The sequence below is a fragment of the Tamandua tetradactyla genome, chromosome 5 (genome assembly GCF_023851605.1).
Source record: "Tamandua tetradactyla isolate mTamTet1 chromosome 5, mTamTet1.pri, whole genome shotgun sequence".
Taxonomy (NCBI): Eukaryota; Metazoa; Chordata; class Mammalia; order Pilosa; family Myrmecophagidae; genus Tamandua; species Tamandua tetradactyla.
In genome coordinates, this window is record NC_135331.1 from 172,255,682 (window position 1) to 172,277,072 (window position 21,391).

General features: G+C 40.5%; 1 long non-coding RNA gene across 1 annotated transcript in view; it reads right to left on the reverse strand.

Moving 5' to 3' along the window:
- Nucleotides 1-21,391, reverse strand: part of LOC143682877 (uncharacterized) — a 29,717-nt gene that overhangs the window by 2,376 nt on the left and 5,950 nt on the right. The window contains exon 2 of the long non-coding RNA XR_013175341.1: nucleotides 165-367. This is a non-coding gene — a long non-coding RNA (uncharacterized LOC143682877). The remainder of the gene's footprint in view (nucleotides 1-164; nucleotides 368-21,391) is intronic.

Genomic DNA, 21,391 nt, shown 5'->3' on the forward strand with positions numbered 1-21,391 from the left:
TTGGAAATAGGAAGGCAGTTAAAGTCACCCATCCCTGAAAATAATAGCTCCCTAGGCTTTGATATGAGAATTATTGGGTGCTAAATGACAATTTGCTAGTAAGAATGAAGAATTAAGGCAATATTTATTGAGAAAGTAGTAAAAAATTTAAAAAATAATCAAACCCTTTAAACTTCTGTGACCTGTGGTCCCCTGGAGACTCTTCCACTGGGTTTTGGCAAGGGCACTGGCAGTCTTGAAAACGGTTCTGCAAGTTCTTCCAGTTTCTTTCTTAATCAGGGCCTTGGGGAACCGGTGTCTGTTTTCTTAGAAGCAAAAAGGCAGGCAGGGAGATTTCTGGGTTCCTCTGTTTAAGGTCAGCCATATCCTAAGGGAAAGATGGAAATGTGAAACAATGCTTTTCCAGTATGACATTCTTGTTTAAAACTTTTGGTGTGGCAATGGCTTTGTTTCTTTTGGCGCTAGCATCAATGTAAATTCAATACAAACACTCCTTAAATCTTCCAAGCTAATAGCTGAAATACAGAGTCTCTGAAGACCTAAAGTAGAATTTGCATATACGAGAAAAGTTCCACAGCTCTGGCTTCCACATTTGGGATCTTCCCTTCATTTCATGATCTGCAACCACCACACATCAGAAAAGTCTTTGTAATCAACAAGTCACCAATGAAAAACATTTAATGATGTCTTAAAGCATAAACTTCCAATTGTAAATGGCTCAGTAAACACTGGCTTGAGAAGGCATCAGGAGCTGCATCTGGGCTCCGTAGGAAGGAGATCGGTGGCCTGTTATAGAGGCATGATTTCATATGTTAATCCATCCCAAAGCTCTATCTTACATCTTCAACCTTCTCTCTCTTCACTTCCCTTCAGCCTTGGTTCCCTCTTGCTGTCAAAACTGCTCTGCGGTCACGTTTCTCTTCTTCTAAAGGACTGTTCCTTCTACTCTTTTCCTGAAATGCTGTTCATCTAGCACTCTAAGTCCAGCAAGTTCCACCATTCTCCTAATTACTCCAATTCTTTCCTATTTTCTAATGCCAATGTACATTTGGTCTTTATTTTTCACTTTAGCACTTTTTGTTCCTTCCTAATGCTTAAATATTTCACATATAACAATTTCACCTCTTTTAACTCCCAGGCAAGGCCAAGGACTTGAATTTCTTTGACTCCTTCAACAATGTATTCCACAGTGAGAGATTAAATGTATGCATAAAACTAATGATTAACTTTCTAAAGAAGTCCTCCTCTCCTTTGAGTTTTGGGTTTTTTTGTTTGTTTGTTTGTTTTTTTATGCCCATAAATAAAATCCAAACTTTTAAGCATGACATACAAAATCCTTTCTGATCTGGTGCTGGCCTACCTCTCCAGCCTCATTTTGTACTATTCTCAATGCTGCCACTTCCTGTACTCATATTACTACACTGAACCCCTGTACTCCCACAAACACACACCTCTTAGGTTAGAGCAGTGTGGAAATAATTGACGTTCCTCAAGTTTGCCTGTTTAGTTTTCATATATGCTTGACATTTTGTAACTTTTTTCCCCCATCTTCATTGCTCTTTGTGCTCTAAACATTATGGACCATCTCTTTTTTATCCTCTAAGATTCATCTCAATGACAGCTGCTCTGTGAAGTTTATCTGATCCCTACCCTCAGTACCACTCAACCCATAGTGTTGTATCTTGTACATTCTTCTCTAACTGTATCTATCACACTCTAATATTAGTTGTTTATATATCTTTCTCTCCTATTAGATGATGAGAGTCTTGATATCCATGTCTTATTCATCAGTGTCAGTCATAAGTATTTAATAACTGTGGAGTACTGTACGAAGTTCTGAAGGGATTATATATATATGTATGTATGTAGAAGGGTTCCTTTCTCATGGAGTCTAACATTTATCTAGGTGGCTTAGGTGTACATACATGAAAAAGACCTATGAACAACTTCCTATCAGTCAAGGTCTCAACAACAGTTTGAATAGGTAATATGTAATGTAAAAAACTGCTAACTAGTAAAAGGTTGCTAACTACTGAAAGGACTAAAAGAGGACTCTAAGTAGCCCAGAAGTTGCATGTACAAAAAGCAGCTATCACTCTAGGGTGAAGAAGTGAGTAATAAAAGGAACCAGGACTTAGGAGAGTCACGCCACCCCAAGTCAGAGATTCAGACCCCTTCAGAGTGGGTGTGATCAAAGGCTGAGCCAAAGCTCCTTAAAATGTAGCCACTAGAATGCTCAGAATAGCCCACCATTGGGGAAATTGTATTCTGAAGACATAGCTAGATTTGGTCTGTGAGGGCTTCTGGGCTCCCAAGCTGAAAAAAAGAGATAAAAAAGAAGGAGCATAAGCAGGATGGCAGGATGGAAAGCATCTTCCTGCTGCCATCACCTTGCAGTGCCGCCCTAGTGCCCTCTATTGATAAAGCCCAACATTACGCCAGCTGGCAAAGGAGAAGCATTTACAGGGTTCAGCTGCATTTTCACAAAGCAGGGCAAGGAAGGGTGGATTTGGAGCTGAAAGACAATTAACTGATTACTGACACAAGCCTCAAAGCAAAATTAGGTAAATACAAATTAAAATAATAAGGAAGGACTATGGGCAAAATTAAATCATCATATCTCATTCCTAAAAAGAAATTGCCAATGCTTTTTTGATTTTTTTTATAGGCCAACAAAAATTGTCATAAAGAACTATGCAAAAGTATTGCTGCCTGGGTGAAACTGATAATGAGTTGTAAAGCCTAGTAGTTATGTATATTCTTATTTTTAAAAGTTCTATTGTCAAAAATAAGAAGGCATGTGTATGTAGGCTTAAATGATAAGCTTGGAGTATTTGAAATAGTATCAGGATTGTCCCAGGCCATCTTTAACCAGAACCTACAACAGAAAATCTTTTTGGTAGAATAAAGTCACTTCTTTTCTCTGCTTTAGAATAGTAGGAGGAGATGGAAAGTTAAAAAAAGGGGGGGGGGGAGAAAGACATCAATCTTTAATTTTTGGCAGCTAAAAAATGTAAATATTTAATGTAGTGGAAAAATAAAATAATTTATATCAAAAGAAAAATTCAATCAGACTTAACCTATAAGACACTGGGAAAAAGACAGAGAGTATTAGGGGAATGTACAGTTATCACTTGTGCTCATTCCCCTAAAACCTGGGTGTTTAAACTGTGTCCATGCAATGCCAGTTATGCTTTCTTTCCTTAAATTGTTCCATTACCAAAATGGATTCAGATACTGTGTCCATGTCATTTTCAGGATGCATAATCAGAAAAATGAAATCAATTATGAAGAAAAACATTGCATTCTAGAGTTCAGAAAGCGTGAAGAATGACGAGAAATCTGTGGAATTGACAAATTGAGACAGTATTTTTATTGCAGCTCATATTGAGTACCAAAGTCTGCTGAATATAAACATAGAAATACCTTCAGACTGATTTTTGCTTCCAATTGACATGAAAGAGTTTAAGACCTGGCAGGTTACGTGTATAGGAACATTGGTGCAATGTTGTAATACAACTATAATGTTGTGATACAACTTTTGGTTGTATTTTTTCACAGAGACATCTGTAGCAAGGTCCTTGACTGGCCTGATGTGGCTTTGCATGGTTAGGTTTCTCTTAGTTTAAAATCAACACCATACATCCTCAGTGTGTTCCCTCTTCCTTATCTCCTCTGCATCTGAAGATGTCTTTCCTTGATTTGCCTCGGATGACTTCCAGAACCAAGCCACTGGTTTTGTACTACGGAATTAGGCAGAGCTCATTGGAAATGCTTATTTCTTTTTCTGCCAGTACGGCACCCATGATGCATTGCCTCCTCTCAGAGAGCTAACTAATGGCAGTGCATATGCCATAGAACTTGTTTTGAAAGGACAAGTCACTGAAAGAAAGTTGTTCTTTCCCTTTGGAAGCATCTGGGAGTAATATGCCCTGGTGTCAAATCTGTTAGCTCCTGTCTCACCCACAACAAGACACCTGCCTGCCATAAACACATGCCAGCTTGTCAAATGCTGTCAATTTGTCAGCAGCACAGAGAGTCTTTGGATTGGGGTGACTCAAGGTGGACTGCTTACAAGAGAAAATATCACATTATATCATTTTTCACTGAACAATGATTGCCAGAGAAAGTTGATCAGTTGACTAATATTTATTAGTATCTGATAAATATTCATGTGACCCTTATGTTTTGCTAACCACTTTGTTGAGCATCTATTGTAAAAGTGAACTCAGATCAGATTTCTGAAGTATCCGTTAAACTTTCTTGAGCACCTAAGTATGTTTTTCTCATCTCTAAGCATGACTATTCTTGCTGTTATTGATATGATTCATTCCATGACCTAGCAGGGGTCACTCATATACTTAAGTAATATGCAGGAGACTTTTTAATAAGGCTCAGGTACTTCAGCTGATTCCTAAGAACACACTGTGATTTAAATTCAAACCAGACTGAACTCATGAACACGTGTTTCTTTGATGAATTATTATTTATGTGAACTGACAAAGCAGTTTGATTTTTCCATCAATCATCCAATCTGCCCTTTTCACAGTTAGCAATAAATGTTTATTCTCTTCAGTAAGAATGATCTAAATATGCTTGTAACCTGGTGTTTGTATGACATTTTTGTGTGTGTGTGATAATGGTAACTTCTTTTAAAAAGAATCTGATTCAAATATTCTACAGCTCTTTACTGGGTTCAAGGGTTCAACACAAAGAGTCACCTTTCTGCAATTTTTCTCTTAAGAAGAATACTCAACAAGTACTTAATAATTTTGGATTGCTTTATCTCAACAGCTATTCAAGGCTCACACACACTAAAGGAAATTAAAGCAGATAAGAAAATGGAATATCCTCTCCACTGATAGCAACAAGATATAATAGGACACCTCTCGTTGAACATGACCATACAGCACATCTGTGCTATTCAGTCCACTGTTGCTTTTAAGAGCTAAAACATTTGCAAAGTGAGAAATTTAGGGATTGTGTCTTTTTTCTCTTTCTACTCATTGACCCATCACTAAACATTTCTTATGTGAATAGTTTGCTGAATTTCAGTGCTAATGCAAAGCAAAAAAGATGTTAAGATTGCGATAAATTTGCCACCTAAACAGGATAAATCTAAGTAAGACTTCTCAGCCTTGCCACAATTGCCATCTGGGCCAGATAATTATTTTTCATGTGATTATCTTTTATGCATTCTTGACCACTACCCACCAAATGCCAGTAGCACTTCCCTAAGTTGTGACAACCAAAATGTCTCCAGAAATTGCTAAATGTCTACTCAGGCAATAACAACAGCAAAACTACCCTAGAACTGCCACCGATCTAGAGGAGGACAGATTCTATAACGAATGGGGAAAATAATTCAGGAATGAAGTATTTACTGGTAGAGAACTGCAGATTTCTCAAGCAGTTTCTGTGTTGTTAAAATGCTATTGCTCTCTATAAGATATATGAAGATGAGAAAAAATCTGGGGAAGGCTCTGTTCCTAAGAGGGTATGTCTACTGTCACCTAAGCATGGCACAATCATTGGGGATGTTATTTGGGTGACTAGGCCATATTATAAGATCTTATCTGGAAATCTTCAGTAAAGAGTAAAGGTGACATCACTGTAGAACAAAACCAAAGAGAGGAGGGCGGGCAACAGAGGCTCAAGTGGCAAAGTTCTCCCCTGCCATGCCGGAGACTTGGGTTTGATTCCGGGAGCTTGCCCATGCAAAAAAAAGGAAAAAGAAGGAAGTCACCCTAACAGAAGATAATCAAGAATCCTTTTATCTTGTGACAATGGAATTAAAAAAATAGATAAATAATCTCAAACTTAGGTCTTCATTTCAAAATATCATTCTTTCCCAGCATTTTAGTATTAGTTGACCCTCCTTGCCCCATCCTTCACCATGGGAGAAAAAAAAAAAAAAAAGCCTGGCTATTATAGAAGCAAGTTACCAACTTATTTTCCTAATGCCTAAAATTAAATATTTAGCTTATTAATTTATATGCCGCTCTCTTCCATGATATAAGAATTTAAGGCCCCAAATTTTGCATTAGGACCACTTTAACTGTATTTTTCAAGTTATAATTGGCATTTCTGCAATTTGGTTGTTATTTATAAACCCACAGAAGCATGCTCATTGGTTTCATTTAAATCTCTATGTACTTTTTTATTCTGCATGCTTGCAGAGGAGTGTGTCATCACGTGGTAGAAACTACATAAGGAGCTGAGACACAGCCTGCACTCAAACGATGAAATGCTCAGCTGACATTTCCTGTCATTCAAAGGGGCTAAGAACCCCCAATTCCAGATTCTGTGATGCCAGCCGAGACCACCTCCACCCAAAACGAGCCTGCCTACAGGTGCTATTTTAGCTTGACTAACACTTAAATTTCCCACCCAACCCCTTGTCTTTAGGAAAAGAGCAAGAATGAGGACTTAAAAGGGTCTTTGGGAGGTCACAGTGTCTACAGAAGGGACCTGGTTCCTTCCTTCTCCAATAGATGGAGTGAGGAAAGGAATGGCTCTGAGCAAGTCATGGTGTTAAAGGTAGGGAAGAGTTATTTTTAGATTTTACTTGAACGAGGATTAACTGTGCTTAGCACACAAGCTAAGAAGTCCGGGAAATTGGAATGGTCCCACAAGCTCCCTGATCACTCTCAGAGTAGTTCTTAGGCATGTTAGACTCTATCTGGTCTTAAACATCGCCATGTTATCTTTTCGGTAACATTTTTACACTACTATCCCTTTCTACTTGAACTCTATTATGGTGTGTGCGATTCCCTCGGATGCAGATCCTGAAACAAGGATGGGTGCAAGTAGCTAATTTGGGAGGTGATCTCTGAAAGCTTCCTAGGGGAATGGGAGTGTGAGAGTTGATGGACAGGATGCCAGTAAAAGGTGTGCTTCTAAGCGTGGTACTGTGAGGGTGACGGGGGCTGGGTCCTGCTTCTGTAATACAGTGCTAAACATGCTTCAGAATCACCCAAACCTAGGGGCAAGGGAGCCAGCTTATTTATTCTAGCTTTGCCCTAGAGTTGTTGACTCTCTCGCTCTTCTAGCCCGCACCACCATGGACCACACAGATCTTGGCAGCCAGAGCATGCCCTCAGGCAAAGAGCTGCACGGCTTGCAGCTGGAAGCTTAGGGTCTGCTTGCTTGGAAAGGGTGAGAGCGTCGGGCTCAGTGGGCTGCACCTATTAGGCTGCTCTTAATCTCCTGATAACGTCTTTCTCCTCTCCCCGCTTCTACCTGCTTCTCCCTGGTTCTGATCTACCCCTTACCCTGTATACATTCTCAATGGAGGGCAGGGAGAGACATCACCCCAAAGGGGGCGAAAAAGGGGTTGAAAAAAACAAGACTTGTATAAAGCACAGATATACATATAGTAGCTAGGCAGATATGTAGTCTATTTTTATAATTTCTTGGGTGTGGGAGGGTGATTAGGGAAAAGAAAATATCTAAAATTCTCCTTCAGGGGATGATAATGAAAAGGGTTGAGAAGCACTGTCATGAATCCACACAAAATTAATATTACACAACACCGGCCATTATTGTGTCTCTTCTCTGTTCAAAAACCCTCAGTGAAGATGGTTCAGTGGTAGAATGCTTGCCTTCCATGCAGAAGAGCCATTTCGATTCCCAGACCATGCCCCCCCCGCCCCCCCCCCCCAAAAAAAACCCTGAATGATTCACTAGAAATGAATTCTATTAAATTGAAGAGTAAACTCATTGACCTGACATACAAAACACCATGGTCTTGCACCACTACTACCTTTTAGCTTTCTCTTCCAGTCCCCAAGCTATAACCCTTCTGCTTAAGAAAACTAACCTAGCCATTTCTTAATTATACCCTAAATTTCTTTGCCTCCATGGCTTTTTTATACTGCTCCCTCCACGCGGGAAGGTGCTTACCCTTTTTCCCTCTTCTACTTCTCTCTTCAAAGGTTACACTCTTTCAAAGCCTGGTTCCACTAACTTCCTCAAAGTTCCCTGTGTTCTTGCTCTAAGGAGTCCTCACTGCTTTCCTCTCTGACCTTCTAACCACCCACTGACACCTACCTCCTTATTACCTGGAATGAAAGTATTTCAGTCCTTTTCACATCCACTAGTAAGTTATAAATTCCTAGGTAAAAAGGGTTGAGTCTAGACAACTTCATACTACCAAGATGATCGAACAGAGAGCTTTGAACATAATAAATGTCCGATTTGATCAAGTGAAACTATAAATAGTTTTATCTTTCAATTCATTCTTTAGGAGTAAATGTTGTACTGTTTGTCAAAGCTCAATCCCATGGTCAGTGGGACTCTTTTTTCAGTTATGGTAGTGACCACAGGCTACATCTGTCTGGGGGAAACTCCACAGATGCCTCTTTAGGCATTGCCCCACAAAGATTCCTTCTTACCTTTCTGATCAATATTAATTGAGGAATTAGCTATGCCATTATGGGATGTAAAATGATACAACAATGGGAGTTAAGAAGGATTAAGTATATGAATGTGTCTCAGGGAATTGCATGCTTGTTCAAGCCTTCACACTTATCCAGGTGTTTTCTATTTTTTCCAGTGCCAGGGTGGCTTGTGTTAAATTTGGGAAGACAGATGCCTTAGACAGATGCACATATGCTCCCAAACACATGGAGGATGGCGGTATGGTGATGACTTCCTAGGTTCCTTTGCTTAGTGATGTTTTCCTAGATTATTTCAGTAAAGGGGCTTGGATTCCAAGAAAGCTTTGCAACAGCACATAAACACAGAGCACAGCTTACATTCTGAATCTGTACCAGGGTCGTTGGCCAGTGAATCAGGAGAAAATATAGTTCTTTCTGCTATTATGGGAACAATAACATAAATTAAAAATAAGAAAAAGTCCTGTCAAAGTCACACAGCTTGTAAATGGAAGAGTTGGAATATGAACACATGTCTATTGGATTTTAGAGATGGGCATCTTTCGACCCTCTCCTTCCCACATTCTCACCACTTTGTCACTTGTTTCCCCCTGAAGGGAAACATATTGGTCAAAAGGAAAAGCATTTGCCAGCGGGGAAAGCACATAGGATTTGGATGGTCCCCAAACTTCCTGAAGACAGCCATCCACCCTGAAAATCCTCTCATTGGCCCTAACTATTAATCTTAACTATGAGAAAAGAGATAAACGCAATGTTCTTCATGCATATTGTTCCATTACGACAAATTGTCAAATTATGGAATGACTTTTTTTTCAGGAGAATGGACCAAGTATCAATTGGTGTTTGTTGGTGTTCCAAGGTCTGAATGGCTTTAGAATAAAGCATGGAGATGGGGAATCTTTGCCATTATGTCTTGTCATTGTTCTCTAATTAGATTCATTCCATTTTCAAATGGCTGATCATACCTATGAATTATTTTCAAAGTTCTTTACATCTTTAATATAATTTATTTCAGTTGCAATTTATTTATGCACCCATAAAATTACTTCCAAAATTAAACTTTCTTGAAGTATATAGTTAACATGACACAAACTCACTCATCTATTTCACCCAGTTGTACATTTTTATGTCTTGATTATAGTCTGCCAAAAAAAAAAAAAAAATTAGGGGGTGGTATATGTAAATCCCCAAAAATATCTTCTTCACTTTTGGAAGAAGATTCCCTTTCCAGTTTCCTGTGATGGAGAAAAATTGGGATCAAATGTGTGATTTTTTTGTTTTTGTTAAAAGCATTAGGTCATCAGCACCTTCCTTGTTTCACAAATTCACACTTAGGAAAGGATATAATGAATTATCTGTTCCTAAAAACTTCTTCAAGAAATTTCTAGAAAAACATGAGAAACATGAGACTGAGAGATAGGGAAGCAACAAGAGGAAGCTGATATTTATATGCATGGATTAAAAAAAAATTCATTCTATCTGATGTGTAATTGGCAACAAAACCAGGAGCATAAGAGTTTAGATCTATCTAGACACACCCAGTAACTCTTTTATTTGCTTATTCTCTACAGAACATACCATATCATATGCAAATTGTCCTGAATAGTTGAAACCTCTAATTATTTAGAATAAGAACCAGAATGTAAAAAGTTCAGAGGATTATTTGCCTCCCAGCTCTCACCAATGAAACTTGATTACCTGAAGCACCTGCAAAAGTCTGTGTAGATATTAATATAATGGATCACATGTATGTACACACAAGTACGTATATATTCACCCAAAAATGTGTGTGTGTGTGTATATATATGCATACATGATTCATATATATAACCTTCAGCTAAATGAAATAGCCAGAACACTCCATTCACTGACCTTTCTAGAGAGCAGAATTTGACTTCTAATAATTTTCTTCAAATTTAAATTAAATTTTTACTATAATGATAGTGGTGGTTGTCATTTTACCAATGGAAACATTGTTTAAGTGGGGATTTCTGGTTTTATCCACCAGAAAGTAGAAAAATCCCATGTACTAAGCAGAGGGCTTGAAAAATAGCTAGTTTATTTGTTTGTTTGTCTATCTTTGTCTCCATGTCCACAGAAGATTTGAGAGGATTTACAAAATCAACAAGAAAAAAACATAAAAGTATAAATGAGGTTATCATTCTAGAAATATATCTAAGAATAACATTAAGACCAAATTGGGACACATCACAAACAGGGACTTGAAGGATATGTATAATTCTGTGGCTGAATCTTAATTCCTTGTAGGTTTTTTAGCAGTGAAAGCAGCAAGAGATGAAGATGAGTTACTTAAACCTTTTGGTAATAATGAAGAAAACATTGATGTGCAGTTTCCAATCTCCCCAATTTTAAAAATAGATTGCTCTCGGAGTATTATGTCAATAAAATTCCTAAAAATCAGTGTGCTCTGTTTACCATGAGAGATAGAGTAAAATTTGAAGTCTTTTTTTATCATCTATTTATATCTTCCTATCTACTCTCTTTCCATCTATATCTTTCTCTATCTTTTACTTTTCTCCTTAAGACTCCAGTTAATTAATCATATTGAGGCAAACCTATGATATTATTGATTATTATGAAGAATCCTAAAAAATTATATTGTATTCACTTTAGAGAACCATTATCTGACTGAAAGGGGATGGCTTTCCCACAATGAGTTTAGAGAAGTCTAAAGCCACAGAAAGTCTAAAGCACCATCCTGAAAAGAAAGATAAAAATTTGATCTTGAATTAAAAAGAGATATGAGGTTTTGTGGCAAGAGAATACATCAGGTCCCAGGCCCTATAAGAAATTTCTCTTGCAATTGTTCTTTTCTCTTGGCTCTGGTTCTTATATCTCCAAAGCACAAAAAGATGGCAGGAAAAGCAGGTCCCGGATGGAGGTCCTTGGCAGTTCATATTTTAAATTTCCATCTGTAACAAGTTTGATCAGAATAAGTCAGCCTCTCTGAGTCTGATCAACTCTGAAATACTGGTAACTCCAGCAAAACTTTAGCAGAAAGCCATCGTGCCTTCCCTTGGAGACACCCAACCTCATCCTCATCTCCACAAATATTTTTATCACTAGAGGGAAAGAAACAAACCATTTCATCCAAAGAGAGGACACATTTTTCTTAGTGCTAATTCTGATTGAACTAATTAATCAGGCCAGATGTTGCATTGTGTACTCTGGCTGGAGCATAGATGACACTTAGAAATACAATTAGACAGCAGGTAGAGTTTTCATAGTATCCACGTTAATGAAAGCTAAGGACAAGTTCATCAGAGTTTGGGGAAAAATCATTCCCAACAGGGCCAAAATGGTGCCATCCATGTGGTACTGAATTCAGTGGTCTGACCTGATCCATGGATGGAACTTTGAGTGTCCAGGCAAATAGCTTTCTTGCTGCTCTCCAAATGGTCATTCCCATCAATAGGGGTTTGAGAAGAGGGATTAGAAGCAACCCAAGACTGCATTCTTTATGGGGAACCTGGAGCCTGGAACAAGAGTTTGGCGCCTTCAGGGAAAGTTTAAAAGTCTGCATCCTGAGTTTATTGGCTTAAGGAGCATCCTACACTTTAGAATTCAGGAAAAGGAGACAATTAATTCAGTTTCAGATCCTCTTGGGGAAATAAGAAGTCTAACCAAGAACCTGCTTGGAGAACTGCTCGGCTTTCAACACACTATGTGATGACAAAGAAAGCTAAGACTTTTTCTCAAGCGACTGTCTTTAGCTTATTCTAGCAAATAAGCAAAGGGCTGACTTGACCACTGGAGATTGTCACCAAAATGTTTTTTTGGTGGAAAATTTTCAAAGTAGAAGTTAGCATACAAATGGCTTGGATCTCCATTTTGCTGTAACTTCAGCGACACAGCCAGGTCATGAATCTATAATTTAGAGGAATAAAAGATACTAGTTGCACAAATATTATGATTTTTACATTAAAATTACTCTTTGTTAGGATTATGTTTTATTCACTGCTTTTATCCTTTTACTTACTATGAATGAGTCACATTTCATTATAATAATAGTGGTTATTCGAAATTAATATCAAATTCTTCCAAGTCTCTTGCTCACCTCCTTTCCTTTTTGATATTTTGTTCAGTAGAAAGTGGTTGTTCCTGAAGGATTTAACAATCTAACACCTGATTCCTTAAAAATTGGGAAATAATCTTTAATTGATTACCTTTTTGTCACATAAGGTCTATTATAAAAACATATTAAATGCAGACTAGAATAAAATTTTAAATCAACCATAATCAGAACACTTAGAGGTAACTTTTTGGTGTGCAACTTTTTTGCCAGACTACCAAAATATATTTTATAAAACTTATCAAGAAAGAGAGAGCACATGGCAGTTCGGCATTGTGGTTGGAAGCAGTCTCCAGGAACCAGCCGTCTGCTACAAATTATACACACTTACCCTCTCTACGCCTCCATTTTCTCATCTCTAAAACGGACATATCTATATAAATGGCACTCCCACTTACTATTTCATCAGACCAGTCTTAAGTAATTGATAAAAGGGGTAAAAGGGTCTCCTCTCTGTAGTCCATAGTTTCTTCTTATTTACCCTCCTTTTGATATTTCTTATTGATCATTCTTCCTTCTCTCCTGATTCTTTTGATATAAATTAATGAACTAAAATTAACTTCTTGAGAATAAGCACTCTTAAATGTTTTTGTTTCCCAGACCCTCTGAGAATATAACGTAAGCTTTATACTCCCTTTCCAGAAAAAAAAAAATTATATATAGGATAATACAAGATGTTTGCATACATTTCAGGCTTTTCACAGCTCTTATCCAGTGCCCTAAAATAGCTAGATGATTCTAACTTTCCTCTCTGCTCTCTGTGACTTTATTTCCTCATCTGACATTAGTTCCAGTGACACTTTTATACCTTCCACTAGACATTGGCAGAACAAACTTCGAGTCTGCTCCTACAGCAGCAGGGGGTGGGGGGGCAAGGTGGCAGGGACAGAAGGCTGTAGGATGAGGTGTCTCGGTGGTGGATGGACGTTAGAAATCAGCGCAGCTTCCTACCACCTGCTGGACCCATGAATGATCAGTTTCGACACCGAGGGACAGTCAGTTTTAAATGTGACAATATTTATGAATCCCAAACATGTGGGGAGATGGAAGAAGGGATAGTATAAAACAATGTGAGAACAACTTCAAAACCAGCAGAAATTTCTGCATAATGTGGGAAAGTCTTTGTACGCTTCTGGCTACCAGATGTTGCCTGTTCAAAGATCTAGTCATTGTGTAATTTTCAGAAGGCTGGAAGACCAGGAAGTTTACTAACAGCAGTCTATCCTATACCAGGAAGAGTTCAAGAGAGCTACTGGCCTGGCTAAGTAGGCTCAGCCTTTTGTTTTGTTTGTGCAGCAACCTGATCACTTGCTTCAGTGGGGAAATACACTGTTTTTAAACCTTGCCTCGAAATCGTGAAACTCCTGCCATAAAAATAAGAAATAGTATATGAAGCCTTGGGGTCAGATCACCCACTGGTTCCAGGAGCTCTCAATGGGGTTATTATGCTTTGGGGTAACATGGGGAGGAGAGATTATGGTTTCATACCCGTATTTGAATTTCCTAAGGTTTGTTTGCTTGAGAAAGAGACTTATCATCATTGAAATGTTTAAAGAATTGAAAGGGCTGTTTTCTTTTTATTGAAAATCAAATTTTTGAAATAGAAAACTCAAAGATGGAATGAAATAGCGACAGAATTTTGTCTTTTTTTTTTTTTTTTAATCTGATAAAGAATACCAATCCAAGGGTTTGATTTGAATAACACTTCTTTTCTACTCCGGTAATATACTTAATCCTGGAAAACAGTGCTTTGGCAGGGGGAAAAAAAAAAAAGATTAAAGATCCTCCACCACATGCTATCCCATGATATTTTCTTCAGTCGTTAGTCACAACTTATTTTTGGACCTGCCACAGAAACTACAACCCTCAATTACATTTGCTTTCAGACATGTGGCAGAAACACATGCTAAAACAGTTAACAAAATTATGACATGTATAATTTTCCCCTGACTTTCAGACCCTGTGATTCTTTAGCATGTGATCCTGTGTGAACAAAAACAATTCTCATAAATCTAGCTGGCCACATTTATCCTTACCTAGCCTTCTGAAAATGTCAAAAAGTAGAATGGAAGAAAAGCGTCTTTCCGTAGACGTAGCACGCGCCAGTCCTCGTTTGGCAGCCGGAGAACCTCACATGGCAGCGGCAGGAAGGCAGGGCAGCCACACCTTCTTATCCAAGTTTTTTGAATTGCACAGATGGTGCTGAGCTATCCTTTTTTGCCCTGTATTTGCGGCTTCTCTGTGTCTTCTTGGTGTCAAGAGATTTTAGTGTTCATTGAATGGAATGTGTATTATGACCAGAAATAAATGCTTTTTAAGCAAAAAATGAAAGTGGAGAAAAATTTTCATAGGATAAGAAGATTTACTGTAGAAATGGCAAGTGCATCTTCTAACTACTTCGACTCATGTAAAATAAAATGCCTTAGAGAGCAGTTCAAATTGCACCTGTGATGATCACTGTATTTAAAGGACTTTAATAGTTCACTATTGACTTCGTATATTATAATTCCATAAGCATTTGTTGATCACCTACTGTGGGCTAAGCACACAGGTATTATGGGTATAAAGACAAATAATACACGGCCCTTGCCCTCGGGAAGCTCAGAAAATAGAGGAAAGGCAAGCACACACTTCACTGGTAGGGCACAACGTGATAAGTGCCATTACCAAGCCAGGTAAAACGTGCCACGGAGCACAGACAAGGAAGACATACTTTACCTATAAATCACAAAGAACCAATGACCCTGACCACAGTCCAAGAAATGTCATATCTTTGCTAACTGTGCTGCATACCTCCTGTTTGCCTCTCTGTATCTACCTCCTCTCTAATTCTTGCCCCAGAAGGCTGATTTCTCAGGACTGGACAAACAGGCTCTCTTATCCTCATTGCTGAAGATAAGAGGGTGGAAGGAGAATGAGGTCATTCAATTTATTCCCCACTGCCTCCCTGCCCCGTTTCCATCGATTCGCTGCATCTTTCCACCAAAGGCCACAGCTCCTGACAGGTGGCTCTCTCCACACATCTGTCCACTCCGGGTTCCTGGTATGACTCTCCATTTGCCCCTTCCAGCCCAGGGGAGGGACTTGTTGGATCCACTAAACCCTTCCCACACCTTTGTAAATAAAAGATCCGTTTAGTAAACTCTCCCTAGAGTTCAAACAGGGTGAGAGTTTGAAATCATAGTCTGTTACCTGCCAGGACCTTGATGGAGGCAGTGACCATCTTAGGATTTAAGGGATTTGGTTCAATATTACTCTTAGAGAGGCTTCCTCCAAGCACAGACTCACAGATTTACCCGTCACTGAGCAAATCCTTCATGAACACCCTTAATTAGATATCCTTCCAAACAGTTCCAGCTCTTACCCAGGAGATCCTCATGGCTCTGGAACAGGCCCCTTCTCATCAATGCTGCCAGAGGGAAGTCATGCTAACACCTGCCACTGGGCAGTGGGGCATGTGGTGGGCAGAATTAAAGAGGCTCCAAGGGCCCTGGCCCCTGGTGTACATACATCTCACACCAGAATTCCAATCAAACACTGATCAGGTCACTGCACTGTAATTAAGATCCCAAATCAACTGCCCTTAAAGTAGTGAGATTATCTGGGTGGGCCTGAGCCTAATCACGTGAGCAATTTAAAAGAAGAGTTTTCTCCACCAATGGCAGAAGAAAAACATCAGAGACATATATTTCAGCTGGCTTGGAAAAAAGCAAATCTCCACCTTGTGAAATACATACAGTAACTAACAGGCAAGGAAGTATAGACAGCCTTTAGGTGCTGAGAGCCGTCCCTGGCCTACACCTACCAAGGAAATGGGGACCTCAAGAAATGCATTCTGCCAACAACCCATAAGCTTGGAAGAGGACCCACAATTCTAGATGACAGCCCAGTTGACACTTTGATTTCCCTTTGGTGGACTGTGAGCAGAGAATCTAGTCATGTCCTTCCAGGTCTTCTGACCTACAAAAACTGTGAGAGAATAAGTCTATGTTGTTTTAAGCCATGGAATATAAAAATACTAGTGCTTTTAGCATTTGGCTATGCAGCAATAGAGAACTAACACAGGCCCTATTGTACTTTTGCTTTGTCTTCAGGAAATGAGCTAAAATATACAAGTTCTTTTTCCAGATAAATAAAATGTATTCCTTTAAAGGACATATTATTCATTCCTCTGCCTTATCAATAGTATGCAGTACACAATCTGATACTTATAAATTTTGTTGAATGACGTGTATGTGGGATCATCTAACATTCTCTTGATTACTCAGATTACTCAACTTTTTTTGTGGGGAGGGTGCATGGTCCAGGAGTGGAACCCAGGTCTCCCACATGAAAGGCGGGCATTCTAAACACTGAACTACCCATGCACCCCAGATTACTTAACTTTTTAAGCATCAATTAATTAATGAACTCTCCAGTAGACTGTTTATTAGTTCCCCAAACCTCTGTCCTTCCCTGGGGGTGATCGCGTTTCCCTGCTCCTTTGAAGTGAAGGTTGGCATGTGATTCACAATGGCCAATAGTGAGCAGAAGCTAATTGTCACTTCCATGTAGGCATTTTAAGGGTCACTTTGTGCTTTGCCACCCCTTGTTTACTCTGCTCTGGGCACTGTCAAGTTTCCAGGTAAAGGCTGGAGTGAAGATTAGGATGCTGCAAAGATTCCCCAGCCAATCCCCAATCGACATGTGTTGTGACAAAGAAATAAACCTTTGCTCTGTGAGGGAACTGAGACATTGGAATACTGCGGTGCCATGGCATAAGCTAGCCCAGGTTCACTGATATGAAGTCCAATAACACCGATGCCCTCAAGGGTCATTAAGAGATAGAGATCCACCTTCTCTTAGTACTACCTAGCTCCTGGACTGGGGCATTTTCTGATTCCTCCCTGTATTAGTTAGGGTTCTCTAGAGAAACAGAGTCAACAGGGAACACTTGCAAATATAAAATTTATGAAAGTGTCTCACGTGACCGTAGGAATGCAGAGTCCAAAATCCACAGGGCAGGCTGCAAAGCTGATGACTCCAATGGATGGCCTGGATGAACTCCACAGGAGAGGCTCACCAGCCAAAGCAGGAATGGAACCTGTCTCCTCTGAGTCCTCCTTAAAAGGCTTCCCATGATTGGATTTAGCATCACTAATTGCAGAAGACACTCCCCTTTGGCTGATTACAAATGGAATCAGCTGTGGATGTAGCTGACGTGATCATGACCTAATCCTATGAAATGTCCTCATTGCAACAGACAGGCCAGCGCTTGCCCAATCAGATGAACAGGTACCACAACTTGGCCAAGTTGACACCTGTCCCCAACCATGAAAGTCCACCCCTTGTCAACTTGGCATATATATATATATCACCTTAGACCATACTTAATTTCCAAATGAAAACAAATAAGCACACATTTTTTCTTTTACCTGACAATACTCAACTGTCCTGCATATAACTGGAAACACATTAAATCTCTCCAGAATAGCGTGCAAATCCTTGGGCAACATTCATTCTTAAACTTGATATCTTACAACTTAAATAGTATAACACAAACAAAAACAGCATTACAGTCCTCGTTTCTGTAACTGATCACGTGGTCGAAGTTCATATTTATCACTACCTTCTTCCACTACCCATTCCATGTTCCCTTTCCCCTCAGCAAGCACTTCAGCTGGCCGTGGTTCTTTGCCTGGTGGGGTGACCCAAACCTTCATTCCTGAAGTCTCAGAGCCATTAGTGGTCCTGCCTGGATTGTGTTGTTGCAGTTTTCCATTGATTTTAATCACAGGGCATGGTAGTACTAATAGACGCCCCAGGGGATCTCCTATATTCCAAGAAAACTCTTCTTTACCTCCATTATGTAGTTGCAGTCCTACTTCCTTCTGATAGTCAGGGTCAATTACCCCAGACAATAATGTAATCCCCTTCTTGGTGTGTTGATCCAGGGGCATAAGTAGCCCAAAGTGGCCAGGTGGCAATCTTAACTTCCAGTTCAGTGGTATCACTGTTGTTTCTCCTGGAGAAAGCACACCCCGTTTTGGAACTAAAACCTGTAGACCAGCAGAACTCAGGGTAGCAGGGACAGGAAGCAAAAATTTTCCTAGTGGATCACTAGGAGTAATAGTGAGTGGCACCACACCCATTTCCACCCCTTGGTTCCTGGACCCATGGATCCTGGCTATGGGAGAAACAGCACCATACAGTGGACGCTGATTCAGAGCATACACAGCTTCCTGGAGAACATTACCCCAGCCTTTCAAGTTTTAGCCACCTAGTTGGCACCGTAATTGAGTTTTCAGAAGGCCATTCCACCGTTCTATCAATCCAGCAGCTTCTGGATGATGGGGAACATGGTAAGACCAGAGAATTCCATGAGCATGTGCCCATTCCCGCACTTCATTTGCTGTGAAGTGTGTTCCTTGATCTGAAGCAATACTATGTGGAATACCATGACGATGGATAAGGCATTCTGTAAGCCCACGGATAGTAGTTTTGGCAGAAGCATTGCGTGCAGGGAAAGCAAACCCATATCCAGAGTATGTGTCTATTCCAGTTAGAACAAATCGCTGCCCCTTCCATGAAGGGAGTGGTCCAATGTAATCAACCTGCCACCATGTAGCTGGCTGGTCACCTCGGGGAATGGTGCCATATCGGGGGCTGAGTGTGGGTCTCTGCTGCTGGCAGATTGGGCACTCAGCAGTGGCTGTAGCCAGGTCAGCCTTGGTGAGTGGAAGTCCATGTTGCTGAGCCCATGCATAACCTCCATCCCTACCACCATGACCACTTTGTTCATGAGCCCATTGGGCAATAACAGGAGTTGCTGGGGAAAGAGGCTGACTGGTATCCATAGAACGGGTCATCTTATCCACTTGATTATTAAAATCTTCCTCTGCTGAAGTCACCCTCTGGTGTGCATTCACATGGGACACAAATATCTTCATGCTTTTAGCCCACTCAGAAAGGTCTATCCACATACTTCTTCCCCAGACATCTTTGTCACCAATTTTTCAATTATGGTCTTTCCAAGTCCCTGACCATCCAGCCAAACCATTAGCTACAGCCCATGAGTCAGTATACAAACACACCTCTGGCCAGTTTTCCTTCCAAGCAAAATGAACAACCAGGTGCACTGCTCGAAGTTCTGCCCACTGGGAGGATTTCCCCTCACCACTGTCCTTCAAGGACACCCCAGAAAGGGGTTGTAATGCTGCAGCTGTCCACTTTCGGGTGATACCTGCATATCGTGCTGAACCATCTGTAAACCAGGCCCGAGTTTTCTCTTCCTCAGTCAATTCACTGTAAGGAACACCCCAAGAGGCCATAGCTCTGGTCTGGCAAAGAGAAGGTAATGTGGCAGCAGGAGTGGAAACCATGGGCATTTGTGCCACTTCTTCATGTAACTTACTTGTGCCTTCAGGACCTGCTCTGGCTCTATCTCGTATATACCATTTCCACTTTACAATAGAGTGCTGCTGTGCACACCCAACTTTATGGCTTGGTGGGTCAGACAACACCCAACTCATGATAGGCAACTCAGGTCTCATGGTAACTTGGTGGCCCATGGTTAAGCATTCAGTCTCTACTAAGGCCCAGTAGCAGGCCAAAAGCTGTTTCTCAAAAGGAGAGTAGTTATCTGCAGCAGATGGTAAGGCTTTGCTCCAAAATCCTAAGGGTCTGTGTTGTGATTCTCCTATAGGGGCCTGCCAAAGGCTCCAGACAGCATCTCTATTTGCCACTGACACTTCCAGCACCATTGGATCTGCTGGATCATATGGCCCAAGTGGCAGAGCAGCTTGCACAGCAGCCTGGACCTGTCGCAGAGCCTCCTCTTGTTCAGGTCCCTACTCAAAATTAGCAGCTTTTCTGGTCACTTGATAAATGGGCCAGAGTAGCACACCCAAATGAGGAATATGTTGTCGCCAAAATCCAAAAAGACCAATTAGGCGTTGTGCCTCTTTTTTGGATGTGGGAGGGGCCAGATGCAGCAATTTATCCTTCACCTTAGAAGGGATATCTCGACATGCCCCACACCACTGGACACCTAGAAATTTTACTGAGGTGGAAGGCCCCTGTATTTTTGTTGGATTTACCTCCCATCTTCTGACACGCAAATGCCTTACCAGTAAATCTAGAGTAGTTTCTACTTCTTGCTCACTAGATCCAATCAACATGATATCATCAATATAATGGACCAGTGTGATGTCTTGTGGGAGGGAGAAACGATCAAGGTCTCTGCGAACAAGATTATGACATAGGGCTGGAGAGTTGATATACCCCTGAGGTAGGACAGTGAAAGTATATTGCTGACCTTGCCAGCTGAAAGCAAACTGTTTCTGGTGGTCCTTACTAATAGCTATTGAGAAAAAAGCATTTGCCAGATCAATAGCTGCATACCAGGTACCAGGGGATGTATTGATTTGCTCAAGCAATGATACTACATCTGGAACAGCAGCTGCAATTGGAGTTACCACCTGGTTGAGTTTACGATAATCCACTGTCATTCTCCAAGACCCATCTGTTTTCTGCACAGGCCAAATAGGAGAGTTGAACGGGGATGTGGTGGGAATCACCACCCCTGCATCTTTCAAGTCCTTAAGAGTGGCAGTAATCTCTGCAATCCCTCCAGGAATATGGTATTGCTTTTGATTTACTATTTTGCTTGGTAGGGGCAGTTCTAGTGGCTTCCACTTGGCCTCTCCCACCATAATAGCCCTCACTGCACGAGTTAGAGAACCAACGTGGGGATTCTGCCAGTTGCTCAGTATGTCTATGCCAATTATACATTCCGGAACTGGGGAAATAACTACAGGATGGGTCCGGGGGCCCACTGGACCCACTGTGAGATGGACCTGAGCTAAAACTCCATTGATCACCTGGCCTCCATAAGCCCCCACTCTGACTGGTGGTCCAG